Consider the following 22,635-nt stretch of genomic DNA (forward strand, 5'->3'; position numbering starts at 1 on the left):
AGCTGTTACAAGGTAGGTGTTCTATTAAACCAGCCAAAATAAAATAAAAATTTAAAAAGGGAAAGACTGGCATCTGTGTTCTTTAAAGACCGTATTTGTGTCTGCCTCTTCCTTCTCTCCTACCCCTTCAATGTGTGTAAGCCATAATGTAACCTCCTGTAGGTTACTAATTTATTAGTTTCTATATCCTTCTATAATCATTAATTAATGCTAGATCCCATTACATTACGATACAATGTATTTGTTATCAAGGAAACACTATGGTGTTTCCATGGTATAATATTACCATGTATAATTTCCATTATGACTGTACAAACCAGATTACTTAACACAAGAGATAACTTCTTATCAGAAAATAGAAACTGTGTAGTAAATCTTCTTTATGGTACTCAGTTAATTTACCTACATAATGATCATATAATTTATGTAGTCATCCATCCCTGCTGATTGAAGTAAAAATATATAGCTGTTTTTTCTTAATTTGGAATATTGTGATGAGATTTGTCCTGACTGTATCAGGTATACAGCAGCTTTTTTTTACAGTTTTGTCATTTACCTTTTTTACTATGACTGACATCAACACATTTTCAAAGTGCTCAGCTTGTTTCATATTTGTTGGCTTTATTGTGTGACCTTAGGTTTTCTATATTTGTTTTGGCTTGTTCTTTTGTGGGTGGTTTTTTGTTTTGTTTTGTTTTTTGTTGTTTTTCCTTTCAAATCCTGTCCCCACTTGGGAGGATTTGTAATTCTTAATAGTAGCACTGTTATGCCTGGGAAAAGGACATATATTAAAAGAGGGGAAAAAAAAAATCGCAGCTCGTGCCTAACCTTCCAGAGATTGTCACTGTGTATATTGAGATCTTAATAAATAAAAGGATTGCCAGCTGTACTTCAATTCATGGCTTCTTTATTAGCCTTTAAAAAGAAATAAATAAAGCATGACGCTTTATTTAATTGTCTGAATAGATGGAGACAAAACAAGAGGCACAGTCGGCTGCAAGACATTTAATGAAGAAATCCCTATTTTTAATCTAGCTGTAGAAGACACTACTCTTCTTTGATGATGTGGCCTTTGTGATGAACCTGGCTGGAAAACCACATGTGCTTCACCAGCGTCCTAATTAAGTCATCAAAATGCACTGGAGCAAACGGAGTGACTTCCATAGACCACTATAAGGAATATTATTAGTTCCTCTCTTGGTTGGTTAATACAAAGTGGCACTGTTCTAGATTATGACTGATAGAGGTTAGATGCTATGGCTGCTGTTATTGTGCCTGCAGGTAGATGCCTTTATAAACCATATATATATGGTTTATATATATATAAACCATTTCTGTGGTTTATATATATATAAACCATTTCTGTGTGTGTATTTTCCCTTCCTTTTCTCCTGTTTTGAAAGGCATCATCCCAAAGGCATTTTTCCTTCCAGAAGCCTTTGTCTGGTTTTCCTCAAAACATAAAAGGACTCTGCTTTGATTTGGGTCTGCTGACAGAGCGTTTGCCAAATCTGATCTCAAAATTTGGGTTTTGGAAGGGCCACCCTCTAAAAGAAATTAAAAAACCCCAAGGATAATACCCCAAACAAATAAAAGAAAAACCACATCATAAAAGCCAACAAAACAAAACCCAGCAATGACTGTCATGGCCATAGGCAAAATTTTGGGTGTATAGAAAGAGGAGAGAATCCATTTTTCTGTTGTTGGCTTGATTGGCCGCAGTTAATGATTTTTTAAATGTGTAGACCAGATTCTGAAGCTTTTATTGCTAAAATTTTAGGTAATTAGTAATTTTTTTTCTTCACAAATAGTCTAACTTGATTCTCTAAGTTTAGAGACAAAAATCTGCTAATTGTGAGAATGGCATAATCAGGTCTAAAATATCTATCATAGGCTTTAAAAACATATGTTGAAAAGCTTTCCTAGTTTACATACTGCTGTGATACTCTGTTTGATAGTAATGTTACTATACAAATACTTACAAACAATAATCTAAGAATGGGTTTGTTTGAATTATTCCAAAGATTGTGTTTCATTTGTCTAATGAAGAATATATGTGTAGATCATTCTTTCACAAGAAGTTGTTCTACCTATACAAAAATTAACAAGAATCAGTCTCTTTACATATTTAATCAATTATTCTGAGAACAATTTTTGTTTACAAAATTAGAGCACAAAATGACAGAGTCTCTACTGAATCTCATATTTATTTAGATGATGAATCTCTTAGAGATTCAAAGTGATCTAATGTCTTAAACATCAATTTTAAAACTAATTTCAGTCATGTCAGTGAAAGAATGTAACAATTTACAGGGGTGTTTTTACACTCACGACTTCTCAGGGGGTTACTGTAGGCATAAATACACGTAATTTATTTTCAGTGCTGTGAAACAGTGCCTCGAGATGCTTTATTAAATACTTTAATAAGTGTCAAGCATATGTGTACAATTTCTGCCTTGACAATGGATGAATTGCATTCACCTGTACCTGTCCATGCAGAAAGAATATCCTTTTGTCGGAGATTTGGACTTTATTTTTGCCCAAACTAAACAGGTAATTACTCTTTTGCTTAAAATGAATTTTAAATTAAATCAGAACTTCCAAAAGCAAAAAAGTCTTTAAACTTTTCAGTCAACCTGAGCTGTTGAGTTGAATTGGCAGTAACATTATTCTATTTGTACTATATCCATGATATTACCAGTAAAGCAATGTATTACTGATTAGTTGATTTCTTCTTTATTCTTACTTTTTTATGGCATTTTCTAAATGCTTAGAAACATACTTTTCTCTTCTGTCTAGATATCACCATCTATTATTTTGATCCAGAAGGAAGATTATATATGGCCCATATTCAAAGTTGATATTTTATATTTTATAATGAAACAGGATAGGGCCGTAGGTACTATCCGTATTAATACAGCCTAAATATTTTGCTACAAATTTTATTTTTTGCTACAATTTTTTTTTGTCTTCCTCTTCCTTCTTTCACTAATTATAAGAAACAACATATCAAATATTCTATATATGATAGTACTATGTCAATAATCTTCCCTTCCTCTGGTGTTTGAAATCAAAAACCACCTAGCTGTTACAAATGTTCTTTGCTCAAGGCATTGTTACAGGCTACCATGAAGATAAGAAGTGCTGTGAAGCACATCTGGTTAGCCATTTACTGTTAAGTTTACGTGTTTAGACACTCCTTTATATTTTTATTATTTTATATTTTGTGCACGTTTTTGGGGATTTTTTTGTTTTTTAGTTAACCAACATTACCCTAAGGGTGAAATTTAATGATACTATTTAGAACTTTTTTTTTTTAAAACAGATCATGCAGCTGAGGCGACCTCCAAGGTCATACTTTTAATATATGAAAATAAAAAGGCAATTAATAGTATGCAAAAATCAGGATGCTTTGTTTTCTTCCTTTCTCTCTCTTTTCTTTGCAAAATGTATCAATTACGCCCTTCGGGATTTTATTCACTTAAAGTACTTGCTGCTCACAGTAATATTAAACAATTTCCAGTTCACTTTATGTCTATCCAGCACTGAAAACTGTGAACTTAGGAAGTGTGAAATTCAAGGTCTTTTTCACATACAGTACCATTTCAGAAAACATGCTTTTGCCATATTCACTAAAGCACATCTAAAAACATGACGCCAAACTAAAACAGAATGTGTTAACTTTCATTTTTAAAAACTTACTTAATGTCTCAGCGTATCTTTCTTTAATTGTATATTACTCTAAAATGTCTAGGAAAGCTTAAGGCTAGAAATTTGGCACACACTTAAACTTCTTTGCTGTTTTGGCATGTAACACATAAGCAAGAATCACAATTTTGAAAGATGTGCTGCCCATGACCACTTCTGTTTATCAGTTTCCACCATCTCCTTTTTTTCATATGTCTTAAGTACATGTGTGATTACAGTTGGTAGCTGATAAGAGGAATTTTATCTGGCTATTAAATCAGGACTGGGCACTGTGCTAATACAGAATTTGAGTTAGCAGAGAGGATAGAGCCTGTGGATGTTCCCAGCTGCGTCTTCCTCAGAGGAAGATCAATAAAGAATTTGGAGATGGTTAAGCAAGAGTTAAATAATCCGTTGGTTGTTTATGTTCAGTTGCCTCTTTGATATGGTCTTTCCTAACTTACACACGGATTTATTATTTTCCATTCCCATTGTTTTATTTCACACATTTTATTATTCCATTTGCTTTTATCAATTGTTTGATAACATTTCAGAATTTTATCCCTCAGTTTTTTATTTATTTACAATCTGAAACACCTTTGATTAAATTTAAGCATTTTGATGGCCTGCATCTCATGCCCACTTGTGGGGGGCTCCTGTTTTTAAGTTGGACCTGTCGCTGGAGAGAAAACAACTTATGCATTTACTTTGCTTCAGTATTTGGGTTGAACAAGGTAATTTGGATTGGTTTTATAAATTAATCATGGCAAGCTGGTACACAGATCATGGCTGCTGCATGAATTTGATAGCACTCTATCCTATGTTTTTAAAACGTACAGACCATTCTGAATTTGAACAAAAATGCATGAAAGTTAAGGAAAAGGAAAATTCTTTCTTTCTTTCTTTATTTGTTTGTTTTCCATTTCTTTAAAATGTATCTATTTCAAAAATACTCTGTCCTTGGAGGTGGTTGCTACATAGGGAGGTCAAAATGTTAACCTAAATTCAGCTCTTTCCAGCACTTACACAGCTTACTTGAATCGAGCTCCCTGCTGTCACATCTAGATTACTTCTGGGACCTGATCTATCTTATTTAAAACTAGCATGGGACCTTGACTTTGCATGGCACTGTTCAGTCTTTATTTCATAGGGCTGCTTTGCTTGTGAGACTTCACGATATTTTATCCTACCGTAGATATTTTAAATATTATAATACAGCTTGTAAGTGAAATCAGTTTCTAATTCCTGTTTTTTCCAGAATATTAATTTATTAAGGTTTCTGTCTCCTGTGGTTTCTAAAAGACTGTTCAGGAATTTATTTTTTTTTTAATTATAAGAAAAGATTGTGTGTGTTTCAGTAGGAAAGTCTGAATCTTATAGTATTCAAAGGAGTAAAGAACAGTGAGAAAAAAGGATGGTCTGAGGTCAGTTGTAGCTTATGAAGGTATTCAGTCAGTGTCAAGTCTGGCTTTGAGCTCTAGTTCAAAATATTTAACCTTTCTATTACTGCAGAAATTCCAATCAATCTCTGTTATAGTCACCTTGTAAGAAATAAGTTAAATCCCTTGGTCAGCATTTCAGAACAGTGCAGTTTTCTAATTCAGAAAGAGTGACAGAATGTTGACATTAGAAATAAACCAACTAAGCTTTATCCCCCTGAAAGAAAAAAAAATGTATGTTTTATGTGGTTACAGAGCTACAGTAATAATAATAAGCTTGAAGTCAATAAAAGCACCTAAGGAACCTGAAGGAAGATGTATGGTAAAACTGCTCAATTCTAGGCCAGTTTAATAAAATACTTATTCTCACAGTTGATAACACTAACATTTCTGTAAATAACAAAGCAGAGGCAGTATTTTAATACTATAATGCCAAAGTAACAAATTCCACTACAGAGCCACAGGACACTCAGTCACTATTAAAACTTCATAATTGACTTCTGCCAAAATGAAGAGTTAAGTAATTTGAGGAGTCTTTTAATGAAGCCTTCATCTTGCTTCCTATTTTAATCTTTAATATATGTCTTCATTCACTCTTGTAGAGGTACATCATGTTTCATTCCACAGCTATAAAAGACTGGTTTGCAGGCCTTTCACTGCAGAATTCTTAATTCCTACCTTATGGATATTACTGCATGTTTCCTTTGTCTTACTTTTTTCTACAGAAATATTTATTATTATTATTAGCCTGTTTATATAAGCAAGTAAAATATGCAGGAGTAGCATGAAATTTTGATGCTTCTGCAATTTTTTTTTCCCGTTCAGTGCCAACTATACAGCAAAGTTCTCCATCACTTGAAAGTTTTATTCCAGTCTTCAGTGGCAATGGAGCAATGAATGTGACTATATGATTAATGGTTCCCATTATTAGGAACTACCTTTTGACTAGCTTAATCCTTTGGATTGCAATTTTCCATGTTTCTGAGTGAACCAAATTCATGTGTTTGTTTAATGTAAAAGAAATGGTTCAGGGTTAAATTTTTCCAAGAAAAGGTCAGATAAAAGCACTCTCTTTTGCCCTTAATAGTACCTGTTCAATATTTTGAAGCAAGATCTTGAAATTGGCTATTGGGACTTCACTGGCATTTTTTTGTTACCTCTTTGAAAACTGAAATGTGCTCCAGTTGTATAAGCCCAAGAAATAAGCTTGTATTAGCCATATATATGGTCATATTCAGTGGCTGATGGAGTTGACATATTGATGTAATAGGCAAAAAAATGCTTTTCAGTGTTCTCTGATTGGAAAGGGTGAGCAAGGCTTTCCCTGTGATTGTTGCTCCTGGGTAAGTGTTGCCCTTTAGATCCAGGGAAGTTACCCAATCTTTTCCTATCTGAGGCTGATGCCAAATAAATTTCTAGGAGGGAACTGTTAAACAGAATAGCCAATCTAGTGAAAACAATGTGGGAAAAGAGGCAAAGAATGTTTGTGTTAAGGAATCAGGAAAATAAAGAGATTCTACCGTAGATTTTGACCTAGTAGGGGAAAAAAAGAGAGTGAAATAATGACAGGAAGAAGAGGAAGGGTATCAGACAAGGCTTAGTGCAGACTGACTCTTCATGTAGTCACAGCAGTCCTAAGAGCCTGGAAAGAAATGTGGGAAATCTGTGTCTCATGTCTTATGATTTTCTCTTTTTGATCCTATGAAGAGATCTCACGCTCTGTCTCCTTATGAGTACAAGGTACAGTAGAGGGAAATGCCTTGAAAGAAGGAGCTGCTGTGTTACTCTCCATATTGGAATGATTCTGGGAACCTACTAGATGCTGTTCAGGAGTTATGACCATGTACTTTACTTTTGAGGCTATAAGGTTCCTCACGATGAAGGGCAGAAAGGTTAGCTAATGAAATGCATGAGGCATTGTAATAAAAGAACATGAGAGTCACAAAATTAAAGGTTTAGGCTATCAAGAATTCATCACCAATATTTAAGATAAATGAATTAAAATTTTCTGTGTCAGTTGAGTATATCCACACTCATAGCATGTTTACTTAATATTATTAACCTGCTTAGTATAACATGAGAGCATTTTGTGCTATTAGCTCTATGTTCATACTGTCAAAACTCCAGTTGCAGACATGCTATGTAGTGTAATATTCTGTGTGTATACTAAACCTTCTTGCACAAAAAATAGTCTTCTTTGTAACATGGTTTAGCTTATCTTATAGCACTGTATGTCTGCATATTAATAAAGTCAGCCACTCATCTGACTTTTTTAATCCTCCTCCCTTCACTAGTCTTGCACTGTACCGACCAATTTTTTGAGATGTAACAGAAGAAGAGAGAGAGAATTCAGAAGGATTTTAAATTCCTATGAGAATTGTGCTATGTAGGGAAAGACTTGGATTAGTACCCCTGGACATCTATTGCCCAATATCACATGGCATAGCTCAGTATGAAACCACTACATGTTGGGGATTGGGCATAAGGTTAAGGGGCATGGGGCCCTTGGGTAAGGGGCATGAAGGGCAGAGAAGGAAAGAAGAAAGGAAAAGAAATGTAGAAGGGTATAGAGGGAATGAATGAGAAATTAATCCAGTCCTGAAAGGGTTTTAGAGGTTGCTTCGTAAAGATCTGAGATTATCATGGCGGGAGAATGGAACAGAAGAGAGCTGTGCTATGCTAGACTTACTGCTTATGGAACTAGTTCTTTTTCTAGAATATCCACCTATCTTTGAGTGTATAGTGCTTCTGGTCTATGGTCAGGGTAATATTGTGAACAACTTCTGGTTTTATACTGTCTGTCTTGTTTATTGTACAGCCACAGACAATTGGAGTCCATGCATCTGCCACGGGTTTCTTAAGTGCTGCTACTCAGAAGCCTTCAAAGTAACAACAGGTGGACTTTAATAGTCCCCACTTCATTTCATGAGCTGTCTAATTTGACTCCCAGGTCAATATTTTTCAGCCAGTTTGAGCATTAATCGTTAGAATTAAACATTTTTTGCCACAAGATTATTAAGATGTAAAATATTCTTAAAAAATAAGACTAATCATGTCTCAATTTACCTGTACAGTACTGCCAAAAACTCTTAAGCATTATAGATGGTAGTTCATAACTCTTTCTTTTTGTATAATGAAAGCAGTTTTACCGCACATGGGGAAAATGATATTTTCTAGCTATGAAGTTACTGTTTTGAGAGTACAGTGTGCTGTGATGATGTTAAGATAATGCAATAGAAAATATTCTTACACTGCTATATTCCAGAATATCTGCTAATGCATAGGCCTTATTTTTTGTATTTTTCTTTTCTGGATTTGGGAGGGGCAAAAAAAAATGCTAATAACTAAGTTTCAGTACTGCAGTATGAAGATCTCTGAATATAACTGTTTAGAACAGCTACATAACAGCACTGTAACTCTTATCAACAAACTTAAGAAATACCCAAATATTTGCATGTAAAAGAATTAATATTTTGAACAACATCCTGAAACTAGAAATCCCAGGATTCTTTTTATACACTTTCCCTCACTGTGTTTTCTAGCACAGTGCAAGCTTTCAACACATTGCCTGGACCTATCAAATAGTCAGAGTTTTCACTCCTGTACTGAAATTCAGAGTTCTTCATCCATACAACTAGCATCCCAGATGCAAATACCTAATTTTCCACAAGAATTGATCGCTGGGCTCTATATACTTTATATTCAATAAGAAGAGGCCACTCAAGAGTATTGTAGATGTGTCCTAGAATCATTTAGGGGTTTGCCCTCTGTAGTTGCCTGTTCTCTCACTTAGAAGAAAAGTCTGCATATACCTTTGGTCAGATAAATCCTGTCTTTGGTGTCTGTTAATTCTCTTTTGACGACTGAGCTGCCTCTAGACTAAACACTGGATATGATGTTGTTTATCTTGTGCCTGTTCATTCTATAATTATCCAAATCAGGGATCAAGGCAATATGTGGCTGTCTTCTAGCCCACATGTTTCTGCTTTCTTTCCAGGAAAACCAAAGTCTAGGGTAAAGGCTCTTGCTGTGTGCCTGAAGTACAGGTCAGGCTGAGAGTAGACTGCTAGCCCCACTAAGTCTTCATCAGATTTCAAATTTGAAGCCTTTTCCATTTTCAAGCTGAGAGGTTTAAGGATGATAGATTGCAAGAAAAGTACTTTTCTGACAGCAAGTCCAAATTATGCCAAACGCTTGAGCTCTGCTGCACAGAAGGGAAGTATTTGGTGTTCATTGGTATTTTTGAAAGTAAGTGAGGCTGAGAACACCTGATACATTTCTTGGCATTGTTTGGACATTGTGCTGTCAGAAATGAGGAGTTTTGAAATAGTTTCTAAAGCCATCAGCATCTCTGCATGCACTTGGAAGGGACTTTGGAGTGAGCTTGCTGTAAAGCTTGAAACATGATTCATGAGCCTCAGCAGCTGGGCCAGAGAGTCTTGGGTCTCAGAAGAGGAAGAAGGGATGTGCCTATAACTTTAACTCCAGGCACAGTCTCAGAAAATACAAAAGCTCAACCATGCAAAGCCCAAGGAAATAAATCAGGCAGTAATTATGAGGGTCTGAATTAATTTCACCTTATTTTGAGACACCTGAGTTAAGGCCACACTGCATCCAAGCTTGAAGTGACCTGAATTATTCCTTGACTCTCAATGGACTAAAGAGGAAACTACCAGTGACACCTGGTGAGTGTCTGGTGTTGGATCAAATGTATCAAATCCTTTTTTTCTCATCTCAATACTGGACAGCCTTATTAGCAAATAATCTAGCAAAACTCTCCTGTCTAATAACTGTGGTCTCGGTTTCTGTTGGGACAGGAAATATATAAGCTATGTAAGAAATACTACCAATATCACGAAGCAGCCCTGACATCACTTGCTGTGCTATGGGTAAAGCAATTTTTTTCACACTCCTTTGATTCCCCAGTTTCTTAAGCTATCAGGGTCCACAAATAACTCTCAATTGCTTTCTCTGTTTCTGCTCCACAATATGTATGTAGAGATAGTGTTTCATTTAATGGCAAACTATTTCTTTTTGTGACTAATTTCATTCACTTCAGATTAAAAATTAAAGTCACCTTAATATGTAGTTTGGATGAACAGCATAGGAGCGACCTGAAAGGAGGGTGTAGCCAGGTGGGGGTTGGTCTCTTTTCCCAGGCAACTCCCAGCAAGACAAGAGGACATGGTTGTGCCAGGGGAGGTTTAGGTTGGACATTAGAAAGAATTTCTTTACGGAGAGGGTGATCAAACACTGGAATGGGCTGCCCAGGGAAGTAGTGAATTCTCTGTCCCTGCAGATATTTAAAAAGAGACTGGATGTGGCACTCAGTGCCATGGTCTGATAACCTCAGCGGTAGTGGATCAAGGGCTGGGCTTGATGATTTCTGAGGTCCCTTCCAACCCAGACGATTCTATGATTCTGGGACCAGAGGAATTAATTTACTACCAGGTTTTGCTTTGAATAATAAATAAAGCATTGGTAAATTGATAAACCAGATCAGTAATAGGATTAGTTTACAGGGCATCCCAGTATTCAGTTGCATCTTTGTAACTAAGGAAATAGCTTTGGAAGTTCAGACTGGAGAGCAGGATATGATAGCTTTTCTCAGAGCAGTATTTTTCTAAGGAACAGTTTGATCATTGTCTATGTGACCTACATGGCTTATTCTGGCTTTTTCGGCAGAGGGCAGGGGAACACACCACTGCAGGAAGAAGAACCAACCTTTGCTGTTAGACTACCTGCATTTGCCAGTGTAGTAATTTGGTGGCATTTTTTTTCCTGCATGGTAATTAGAAAAGATAATCAAGCATGTTTCATTTTCAAGTGGCATTTTAAATTTGGGGTTGTGCTGCAGGATTTTAATCACACGGGTGTTTTAAGGTTGTGAAAAATATACATAAAAATAGGCTTGGGTATGCCTGGTCATATCAGGACTTGCTTCAGGAAAGGGCTTCAAAAAAGGCATGAAAAAAATTAGTTTTATAGTAATTAGAAGTAACATAACTAATTTAAAACTGTTTAAATTAGCTAATTTGAATTTAAATTGAGAGAGAATACATAGGAAGTACTTAATTGTACATGCTGTTTGAAATTCAAATGTCAGTCTATTAATTTCATAAGCATGAAAGTAAAACCTCATATAGCAACTTTACAAGCATATTCCTGTTCCTTAATTTATAAGACATGCAGATAACATTTGCATAACTTTACATATAGGCATTTTACACTTGCAACACTCTTTCATTTCTTGATACTGTGCTTTTTTAAATCTTTCTCCTGCAGATCCAAACAAACTTGAAAATATGTAGATCTTCACAAAAAAATATTCATAATTTCAAACATGAATTATCGAAGTCCTTCGATATTTATAAAATCCAGAGTGGCTGACTGAAGGTGAAATGGAATTTAGAAGTCAGATGTTTTCCATACTTGTTTTTTTAAATATTTGGTGTCCTTTGGAGTCTAAAAATGTTCAGGAGCTTACCCCTGGGAGTATTTGAGACCAAGAGAGGTCACAATCCTTTACAAAAAATTGCTGCTCATAAATTGGTCTTATCTTTTGATTAATGACTCAGCATGCTGGTGCTAGTGTTTTATTACTCCTGAGTTTTTGCATACTTTGTGAATTATAGATGTAGTTATCATCCAGTGTTGCAAGCACAGTAAAAATATGCACATTATTATTGCTCTGCTTTTGATACTGTTTAATACACAGATTTCTGCATGAATAATTTTATTTTTCTATTATTAAAAACCTCTTTAATTTGCACATACAGGATTCATTTCCCTGGCATAGTTCAGATGTAATCTCCATGGTAGGGCTGTAATTTAATGTAGTTTGCTGTAACCAATTCCTAAACATCAGAAATGCAACCATTCCTAAACATAAGAAATCCCAAATTACTTCCTACTTTCTGAAAATTGTATTGCACAACTGAGTCAGCAAATTTTATACTTTCATTTGAGCAAGGGAGCGATGATCCCAGTTTACATGCTGATAATGAAGAGATGGATGATTTTCACTATAGACAAGAGAAAAGGAGAAAGGGAGCCCCAGGAATAAGACATTTACTTTCCAGAGATAAACTAAATGAAAAGAACATTAACTAAAGGATTTAACTCTCTATGGTGACAGGCCTGATGACATGAATTAACCTTCCAATGTGCCACTCAGGGAGACTTTAGTGCTCATAGTACAATTTGAACATGTCAGGAAGCCATTGAGTCTTTCTAAGAAATCTCTAAAGTCACTGTATCTTTTTAATATATTTATATTAGAACACATCAATAGCTTAGGCAACTTCTATACATTCAGACAAGTGTGCAAAAAAATGTAAATAGTAACAAATGAAATGGATTCCTCAGAAAAAAATATTAGTGGGTTTGAATGTATTTGAATTCAAAATAAGAAGTTGTGTACTGTTGCAATTATTGCAGTGTTAAGGGCTATAGAAGCTTTAAAAAATCTGAGCAAGAACTAAGGGTTAATATTTACCACTGAACCTAAACTGCTGAAACATAAGGCCAGCCTGCAGAAAAAACAAGATGAAGAAGGATATAGCTCTAGCTGATCCCTGTAAAAGAAGACCTAAGAATTTTTCATGAGAGTTTGTCTAGAGAAACTCATCCCAAAATCAGTTATTACGTAGGAAAAATTGGTATATTGCTTGGGTGCAAGAAAGTAAAGTATAATTTCAAAATACTTCCTATTTTATCACATGTCAGATTATGGTGACTCTATAGTACACTTTCAGATAAATTCTGGAGGAAGATGGACAATGGTCTGATACTCACCTGCCTTCCAGGAAAATATGGTTTAGGGTGCTTATAATGTAGACTGCTACAGGGTAAAGGTTAAGTTTCCTTTTGCTGCAAGAGAGTCCCCAGCTATGTGAAATGTCCCATCCGTCATAGTTTAAAATAATATATTTTTACATGTACATGTATTTACATTTACATGTATTTAAAATAGTACAATTTCTTTGCTTCTTTATTTGTGGATTAGATTGTATTTGAAAAAAGTAACAAACATGTAGGCATACCATAAAATTCATGTCTACTGTATTGAAAATTGCCCTTTTTTAGCCACATAAAAATCACTTCTTACAAAGAGGTCGGAGAAGAGAGTACATAATATCTTAATTTTCTCTGAAATAATACAAAATTGGTGAATACTGTAGACCAGCCAAAGGTGCATAAGAGCACTGTTCTGATTATTGTGTTCTGATTTGCTCTTCTCAGGTCACTGAAAGGATCACTAGCATACAGAGCCATAGATGTGTTCTAGGATTTTCCACATGTACTGGGTGAATGAAGTTGGAATTAAAATACTTTCACGATGGGTTAAGTTTCTGGAAGTCAGCAGTGAAGTAAGGAAGTGTCAGAAGTTAATAAACAAACTAAATCTCTAATTCTATCCTACATAACATAAGAATATTCTCCTAGCCCTCTCATGGCTATGTTTTTGAAGGAACCACTGGCAGTGAGAAAGACATGTGGGTCAGAAAATGAGTGAAAAAAAGATCCAGTGTAAGTACAACCCTTGACATACAAAGTCATGCATGTTACAATCTGCTGTGTGCAATAAGGAGTCTCACTGATCATTAGATTTCATTTCCCTAGCCAAGTTTCTCTAAGACTGACTTCTAAGACAGCTCAGGGTCTTACAGCATGACTCAGGAGGACATTGTTGTGAGAGAGAGAGCCCTGTTTCCTGAGCTGCCACTTTAAATCACAACTATATCAATCAAAATTTACTGATAGACTCTGAAATGAAGAGCTAACTTCAGCAAAGAAATCACTCTGAAAGGCACTGAATTATGGAATGAGCACTTTTTTTCTCTATAATGAAATGAAAGCAGTTCAGAATTAGAAATTGTGAGATACAAATGTGTATATCAGTGGAGAAAATGCCCTCTACCCTTGCTTCATTCTAAATGCTGTGAGGGATAAAGAGGAATGAAAGAATAAAGGATGGTCTTTTATCTGAACACTTGCCAGCTGTGAAGGAAGTGAAAAGGTATAAAAAACTGGTTCTCTCAGAAGGCAGCAGTGAAGTGCTGGGTATCTATGAAGTAATATTGATCCCTCAAGCAAAAAGCAGTAAGGACGTGCGTATGGAAAGAAGTTCTGTAAAAAAATGTGAGAACATACCATCAATTACTTTTATATATCCATTTCTAAAATGTTCACTGATAGATGATCTATATAGTTGTTTTAAAAATATATTTTATTGCCACTCTAAGGATTCAAAATGTGTTGTGTTGTGACTCCTATTAATACTACCTTGGCACACGTTCCTGATGGTCAGATAACTGTTCCTGGTCGGTAGACTGAGCCACCCAATCACTTTGATTAAAGGATGGGGTGAGTTGGCATCTTTGCAAGTGTAGTCCATCATACAGCTTAAAAGCCTTATCCATATACTCTGTCAATTCACTGATTCAGTGTGAAGTCGCCATATGAAAGGAAATCTCCCTTCAGATTATATTGAAGCATTATATTCCCTTAACACTCACATTTTTTCCCCCAGAAGATATCAAAGCACAGAAAAATGACATTTATATGTAGTCTTTCTCTAAGATCCCAAGTTCTCCAATATGTGTGAAACCTGTATCAGAACATGGTGCCTGGCATATGTTTTTGAATAAATGATTTTACATCAGGCATCATGAAAGCAGAGATTGTGTGACACCCAAAAGCTAGGTCGTCTTTTTGCAAGTTTGTACTCCATCTCCATGATATAACCAGCTTGTAGACAGTATGGATGGTCCCAGGACTGTAGGAAAGTTCAGGTTGGATCAGCTTTGGGTGGTCAGTAGAGCATCCTGCGGCTCAAAACAGGGTCAGTCACCAGCTCAGACAAGGTTGTTTGCGTCCCAATGGTTCTTGGAAATCTTCAAAGACTGAGTTTGCACAATCTGTCTGGGCAACTTTCTCTAATGCTTGAGCATCCTCATAAGGGCAAAAGTTTTTTCTTATATCCAATCTAAACCTCTTTTATTTCAATCATTGTCAGTTGTTACTCGTCTCACCACCACTGTATAGGAAATCTCTCCTCTTTAATGGATCATGAATTGTTTTGTGTACCAGCATGATAATGTAGGTTCACATGTAGTGTCAGAAAAAAATATTCTGTAACATTTACAACAGCAAGAAGAATCAATGGAATACCTTTACTGATAATTCTTTTTAATGTTTAAATAGAAATCTGCTACATGGCTTACCAAAATAACTAGGTAGGACTGTGATAACACAGTCTTTCCAAAGTAGAGCTGTCATATACCAAAAAGATAGTGATAGTTATTAGTGATTTCTCCATATTTTTAATAAAAGAAGACCTGTACGATATTTTTGGATGCTGGCCATATTGTGAAATAGTGAGCTATCTCAATCCATGCTACTTTTTCATTAATAAATCAAGCAAATGCAGAATTACAACTCGCCTACCATGACCCTCTCCCTTATATTCATGCTGTGAAATTTATTGGATGAGATACAACCTCTTTCAGTTTATCTGCTGTGGCCACTCTAATGCTCAGGGTGGACAAAGGCTGATGGGATAGGCTCTCTAATCTGTTCCTCTTAATTCCAGGACTTAAAAGGAGATCTTAAGTGAAAGATGAATGCAATCACTCCTAGGGTTGAGGCTCTGTCTGTAAATGGTGAAAGAAATTTGTGGATTTGCTGTCATTTTGTCAGATGCTTTTACATCATGTTGAAAATTTTATGATGTCATTTTAGTACCTTTTTTTGATGTTATTCTTCAAATAATTATTTCAGATTCCATGTAGCTATCTTCAGTAATTAATATGTTACTCTATGCTACTCTTGCTATTCCCTGTGGTAATTTATGAACAGAGAAGAAAGTTGGATCTTGGTACGTCTGTATTACATATCTGCATTGTCTGTGCTCTTACTCGGTGTATGCAGTGATTCTGACTCCAGTGTCTTGCCTATATACTTAGGGAGCAATGAAAGATTGGTAGCAAAATCTATTTAAGTCATTAGCAAGCCTAGAAGCTGAAATGTTCTTTACGTATTCTGTTGGGGATGTGTTCCAGCTGTTCAAAATTAATGTTGTGGATAAAGCACCTAGGAAAATCGATAAAATTGTTGGGTTGCATAGTTTGTGTTTCTTTCTACAAATATAAGATGTACATATAAGGTGTCTTATTAGATTATTTGAAATGAACTGTCAAATGCAAGTTAGTTAAGCACTTCCTGGTGTTAATGACTTTTGAATAGCAAGCAGAGGACAGTATAATAGTGGAATAGGACAACATTACAGAAAGCACTTCAAGGATTATCACTGAAGCCTACTCATATATATAAAGAAATTCCTATAACTAAAAATTTCAGGTGCTTACTGGGTGAAAAAAAGGCAACAGAGTTAATGCATTTTGGAAGTATACAATACGTTTACTAAAAGTAAATAAATACCTGGTGTTCTAGCATTCAAAGGGAAGATGGATTTTTTTATCTTGTTGATTTGGTGTGCTGCTGTTTTTTTAGTCATGTGCTGGTCACTTTTAGGCACATCACTTCTCACCTGAATATTTTTTTGGTATATAACTGATGGATATAAAAAAGTTTGAGTTTTTATATGGGAGTTTGGCTTTTTTCCCCAATAATAATTATTAGAAGATACATATAATACGAACAACTTGCTTATTTGCACTTGAGTGTTAGGTTTTTTTATATCACTATGTGTCAGCAGTGCCAACCCATGTTCTGTCCAGAAGTCATTTATTTCAACTGATGTTGCTTTTGATGTAGAAAGCTTCTGGACAACTGTGTAGAATATCATACAATGAAGTTGAAGGAATTTTTGCAAAAGAATGAAAAAAAAGGGGAAGAGAAAGAGCTGAAAAATACAGTATTTTAGCCTCCAGAGGAAGGTCAGTCAGGAGACAGACGATAGAAATAAAAGGTTGTTCCTAAGAGAGGAGGGAAGTCACCAGGAAAATCCCATGTGTCTGGATTGTGCAACATTGTCATTAATACTAGAAAAGGAGGTGTGTATGAGTAGACAGAATTTATTGGTGACGCCAGATTTTTTTAAGGTAATAAAAACAAAGGCTGACTATGTTTAACTGAAGGAAAAGAAATATTATCATATTAAGTGACTGCAGTAAAATAGCAGATGAAATGCAACCTTGATAAATTTGAAGATATGCACAAGGGATATAAACAATTCTAACTTTACATATGTAATGATGGATTCCTAGATGGCTATTATGACATGGAAATGAGATCTTGAAGTTACAGTTGATAGTTCTATGAAAAAGTTCAGTGCTCAATAACAGTTTAAAAAGGCAAATCAAATGTTCAGTTTTATCAGGAAAGACATATGAAAGGCAAATAACATTAATATGCATACATAAAAATCTCTAGTGTACTGCATTTTGAATAATGCCTGAAGTTAGTTCTAGTCCTACCATCTCTAAAGCATATAGTGGAGTTGGAAAAACTGGAGAAAAACAGCAGCTATGTCTGAACAGAAAGACTGAGCCATCAGATTAGGACTTAAGTCTTTGAGAGAGATAGGTGAATATACATAGGATGGAGATTTAGAAACCATGATTGTAATGGAGCAACTGAGTTTGGAATGATTGCCCACTAGCTTTTCAGATTCAAGAACTGGAAAATTTCAGTAATTGCAAGAGGAGAAGTTGTAGAAAAAAGTAAATAACCAACACAGACAAAAAAGAAAGCTTGTTTTTCTTTTATGTAACATTTAGCCAGACTGAAAGACTCCTTACCCCAAGGTGTAATTTTAAAAATGTACTTAATAAATTTATGGAAGAAAAAAAAAATAATAAATTTAACAACACATTTTTTAGATACACCAAGAATGTGACTTAGCTCTTTCCCGGTATATATAACCAATTGATAAGCATGTGTATGTGTTAGATTGTAGTGTAATCTTTACAGGAAAAAATACTAAGGTTCGGTCAGATGAAGTAAAAAGTTTTTCTTGAAATTACAATGTAACAAACATTTTTGTCTTCTTCACATTGCATATGCTAAGACACACAGGAAAATATGAGCAATAGCATGAATTGGTATACCTATACCAATATATATATATATATATATATACACACATATAGGCTATACCCTGTATAGAGTTTATGACACCTCAAAGTTACATAGTGAAGGCCCCTTTTACACTAATGGTATTAATTTTAGTCCTACAGAACTAGACCTCTTTTTGCTCAGCTGCAGCAGGATGAGCTGCCTTTGTTCATCAATCACTGCAGTTGGTTGGGATGTACCTGAGCAGTCCTTTTACACAGTATGATGTGTACAGTGTATATTCTCTTGTAGCTATTCGATTTGTTTAATGAAGATACTAATGCATATGTTTTCACATTACTCTGTTCTTGGAAGATATTTGTGCTTTGAATCCTTTCTGAGTGGGCTGAAGCCAGGATGGTGTTTCTGAAGGTAGTTCCTACCCAGACGCTCAAGCCAGCATCTTCAGTGCTTGCAGGGAGACTGGGCAGAAATGGGGTGCTCACATAGCTTGGGGTACCAGTCTCTGCCTAGCAAATATGCTGTCATGAAACAAACCCATATCTGCTTGATCTTAACTGAGTATTCTTGGGAGTTCAGCTGAACTGCATGGTCTTCCTGACCAGAGGCAGTTCTAGGCATTTTTGGAAATATGGTTCCAGACACCAGGAGAACCTGAAAGCCAAATTCAGAAAGAGCTTAATTTCTTCCTCTCTTAGAAGAAAAGAAGAACAAATTTCAGTCACTTTAATTCTGCTTATATTCGTATTGGTCCCTAAATTTTTTCTTGGCCGGATAATTTTGTCTGACTTACGTATCAGAAAAGTAGGATGGTGCTTTATTTCCTGGCAGGTATGTTGTGAAGATAAATATATAAAGAAGTAATTATGTAGCTTAGATTCTGTGCTTATCCTGGGCTATGGCTGCACTGTGTTATCATTAGGTGGGTTCTTAGAGAAAGTCTGGACAGCATCTTATTCAAGGCAAAGGAGGAGAGATAAGCAAGTAGACATCAGTTTCATACATCTTTAAGAAAAAGAGTTTATAAACAAGGCAGAATTCTCAAAATCCACTTATAAAGCTGTCATTTGCTCACTGGCTTATTGGGACAACTTGAAATTATTTATTTGTGTATTTTTTTTTTTAAATAAATATTTCCTTAATAGATTTTATATATTGCAGCTTATTTTTCAAAAATACACACCAGAACTCAAGTTAAAATTATTCTTTTTGTAAAAACAAAGTAACAAAAACACCCTCAGAGCAATAGGTAGATGAGATAAAACTGATTTTTCTATTTGGAAGATGTGGTTTCCTTCTAATCATTAAATATCAATGCATCTTAGATATATTTCTCACCTTTCTGTCATAAATTCAATAGGAGAGGGAAACAAATCAATTTCAGTCTCAGAAAGTAAGTTGTCAAGTCTTCAGAAATTAGTTTATCTTTATCTGCAATGAATTTTAGAAAGAACAGTGTGTGTGACCCACAGTTTAATGGTTTGTGTCTTCTTAAAAAGGGATGTAGTGGTATTCAGAATGCCACATATCATTCAGGAGCAAGTTGTCAGCTTGTGCTTTATGAAGGGCATTTTTAAAATATCTGGGCATTTTAGGATTTTTTCTTTGTGTTCTGCTTAGGTCTTTCTTTTACGTTTCTTTAGGTTTTATATTACAGAAAAACACTTAGAGTGATCATAATACATAGTTATTGATTGCACTGATGTCAGATACTACTATAAACTAATAATTGCCTGGGGATTGTAATCCAAAGTCTTCTGAAGTTATTGCAACCTGTTGAGTGCTTAAGCATTTTATAAACATCTCATTAATTAGGGATTTAAGAACATTCTTGCATTATAAAGTAAAACTGAAGACACTCCCTGTAGAGAAACAAGACAAACCAGGTGCCTCGAGTTGCCAGTGAGTGGGTGTGAGTCCACCTGTGCCTGATTAGGACAGGCCCCCTATTGGGCATGAGCAAGACCAGGGAGCCAATAAAGGTGGAACACACACCCACAGAAAGCACCTCAGTTCACTCTGGTGCGAGGGATGGAGAGGCCAGCAGCTCGTCGAGCCTCTGGAGCAAGAAAGGCTCTTCTCGCTACACTTCTACCCTGGAAGCGCTGTGTGGTGGCTGGAGTCCTGGAAGATACCAGCAGCTCGTCGAGCTTCAGGAGCAAGAATGGCTCCTCCCGCTACATTTGGTGGAGAATGCGGGCATCATACAGACATCTAAAGAAGCAGCAGTGTGAGGAGCTGGCAACAGGAACATTCCCCCTGATTTGAAAAAATGCCTGGGCTAACACTCTCCCTGAAAGGTATGACCAGCAAGCTCTTTGGACTGGAAACCCCTGAACAGAGGGAAGCCAAGATAAGGATTCTCTCTTTGGAAACCCCTGAGCAGAGGGAAGGAAACCAGGAGGATGGAATCCCATGGTATGGAGTCCCACGGAGGACCCAGAAACCCATGAGGAACCAGAAATCTCTTTGGAAACCCCTGAGCAAAAGGAAGCCAAGAGAAGGATTCTCTCTTTGGAAGCCCCTGAGCAGAGGGAAGCCAAGAGAAGAGCAGATACAGGAGGGAGAAGAACAACTCAAGTCGGAAAGGTAGAGACTTTGTGAAAAAGTGCCTGGGCTGACATTGAACGGTTGAAAAGCTAGGGTTAAAACCCGTAAGTTATAAGTATATTTCTGTGTAAAAAATCCTGTAAGTCCTGTACTCGGCGCCCCCTCGATGCTCTTAGCTGAGTGTCCCACGGGGCCCGAAGAAAAATTCTGTATGTCTATGTCTAAATTCTGTATAAGTGTATTCTGTAATCAAGTTTGTAAGCTAGGGCAAACCGGGAAAGCTTTAAGAAAAAAAAAAAAAAAAAAAAAGGGAAATGTAGAGAGACAAGAAAAACCAGGTGCCTTGAATTGCCAGTGAGTGGGTGTGAGTCCACCTGTGCCTGATTAGGACAGGCCCCTATTGGGCATGAGCAAGACCAGGGGGCCAATAAAGGTGGGACACACACCCACAGAGGAGAGCTCAGTTCACTCTGGTGCGAGGCATGGAGAAGCCAGCAGCTCGTCGAGCCTCTGGAGCAAGAAAGGCTCCTCCCGCTACACTTCTACCCTGGAAGCGCTGTGTGGTGGCTGGAGTCCTGGAAGATACCAGCAGCTCGTCGAGCTTCAGGAGCAAGAATGGCTCCTCCTGCTACAACTCCCCACAACTCTTACCATTTTATTGGCATATAATAGCTATTTAATGGTTTCAAAAATTATATCAAGGAGTGAGTGAGAGAATGCTACCCTGAGAAATCATTTAGTACGTTGTACGTGAATGGGAGAATGCTCTGAGTTTTTGAAAGTCAAAGCTCAGTTTAGAATTTTACAAATTGAAATGTAGGTGCAAAACACTTGTCCCATCTGAAAATTCTAGCTTGGCAGTTGTACTGAAAATTACCCATGGAAGGTTGAGCCTAACCTGCTTTGTTAAAGATGCTCATAAAAATATTCCTAGCTACCAAAACTTGGCACTCTATGATGAATACCTGGACCAGCCTAGTACAAGTGTTGGTTTGGGCCATTCAGAAGTCCAGGATGTCCTCAGGCGTGACTAAACAGTTAACATTGGCCAGAAAACAGTTCCTTGCAGCTCTCCATCCTTTAGAAAGTAAATCGGTTTAACAGCACAGACCAGATTTTTGGTGTGTTGAAGGACCTCGGTGGCATGTTTTGTTTGTGATCATAGCCACAGAAGAATCACAAATCCTGGAAAGATTTTGTTAATACTTTTATAACTATCTGATTCTTGAAAGAAGAAATCTGAACTTTAGTATCATCCAGAGATCAGCATTAATGTTATATGTGTGGTCTGCTGGTAACAGGCATGAGCACTAGCTCTAAGCACGTGTGCATGAGGTGCACCATAGATTTCTGATAATATTTTCTGACCAAAGAAATTACTGCAGCAAGTGGTGAACCACTTAGACATTTACTAATCTCCATAGGTGCAAAATGCTAATTCTGGCATTAGATTTCTTATTAAAGATGGGATGTAAAAAAATCCTGTGTGTCCATGTCATCTGCTATGTTGTCAGCATTGAGGTAACTAGGGAAAGACAATATAGCATGAGAAAAACTTCCATTGCCTTCTGAAGCAATGTCTTACCATGTCTAGAGGCATCAAAGCTATCAATCAGCATTTAATTACAAAACTGATATTTCCTTTTCTTTTGGCATTGCTAAAAAAGAAGACAAAAAAAGTTTTTTTTTAAATAATTCAAATAAAATTTGTAGATTTCAAATATATTTTATACAGTTTCACTCATACATTCTAGTATGTCAGTAATGCTAATGACTTTACATTTGTTGTATTCAGTATTTTTGTATGAGAGAAAGCCATCATAAACCCATTTCAGTGATAGTATATCAAGACTATCAATACAATATGCCATATTAATGTATGATGCTGCATTTGATGAAAGTTTTCTTAAAGGCA

The sequence above is a fragment of the Calypte anna genome, chromosome 1 (genome assembly GCF_003957555.1).
Source record: "Calypte anna isolate BGI_N300 chromosome 1, bCalAnn1_v1.p, whole genome shotgun sequence".
Lineage (NCBI taxonomy): Eukaryota > Metazoa > Chordata > Aves > Apodiformes > Trochilidae > Calypte > Calypte anna.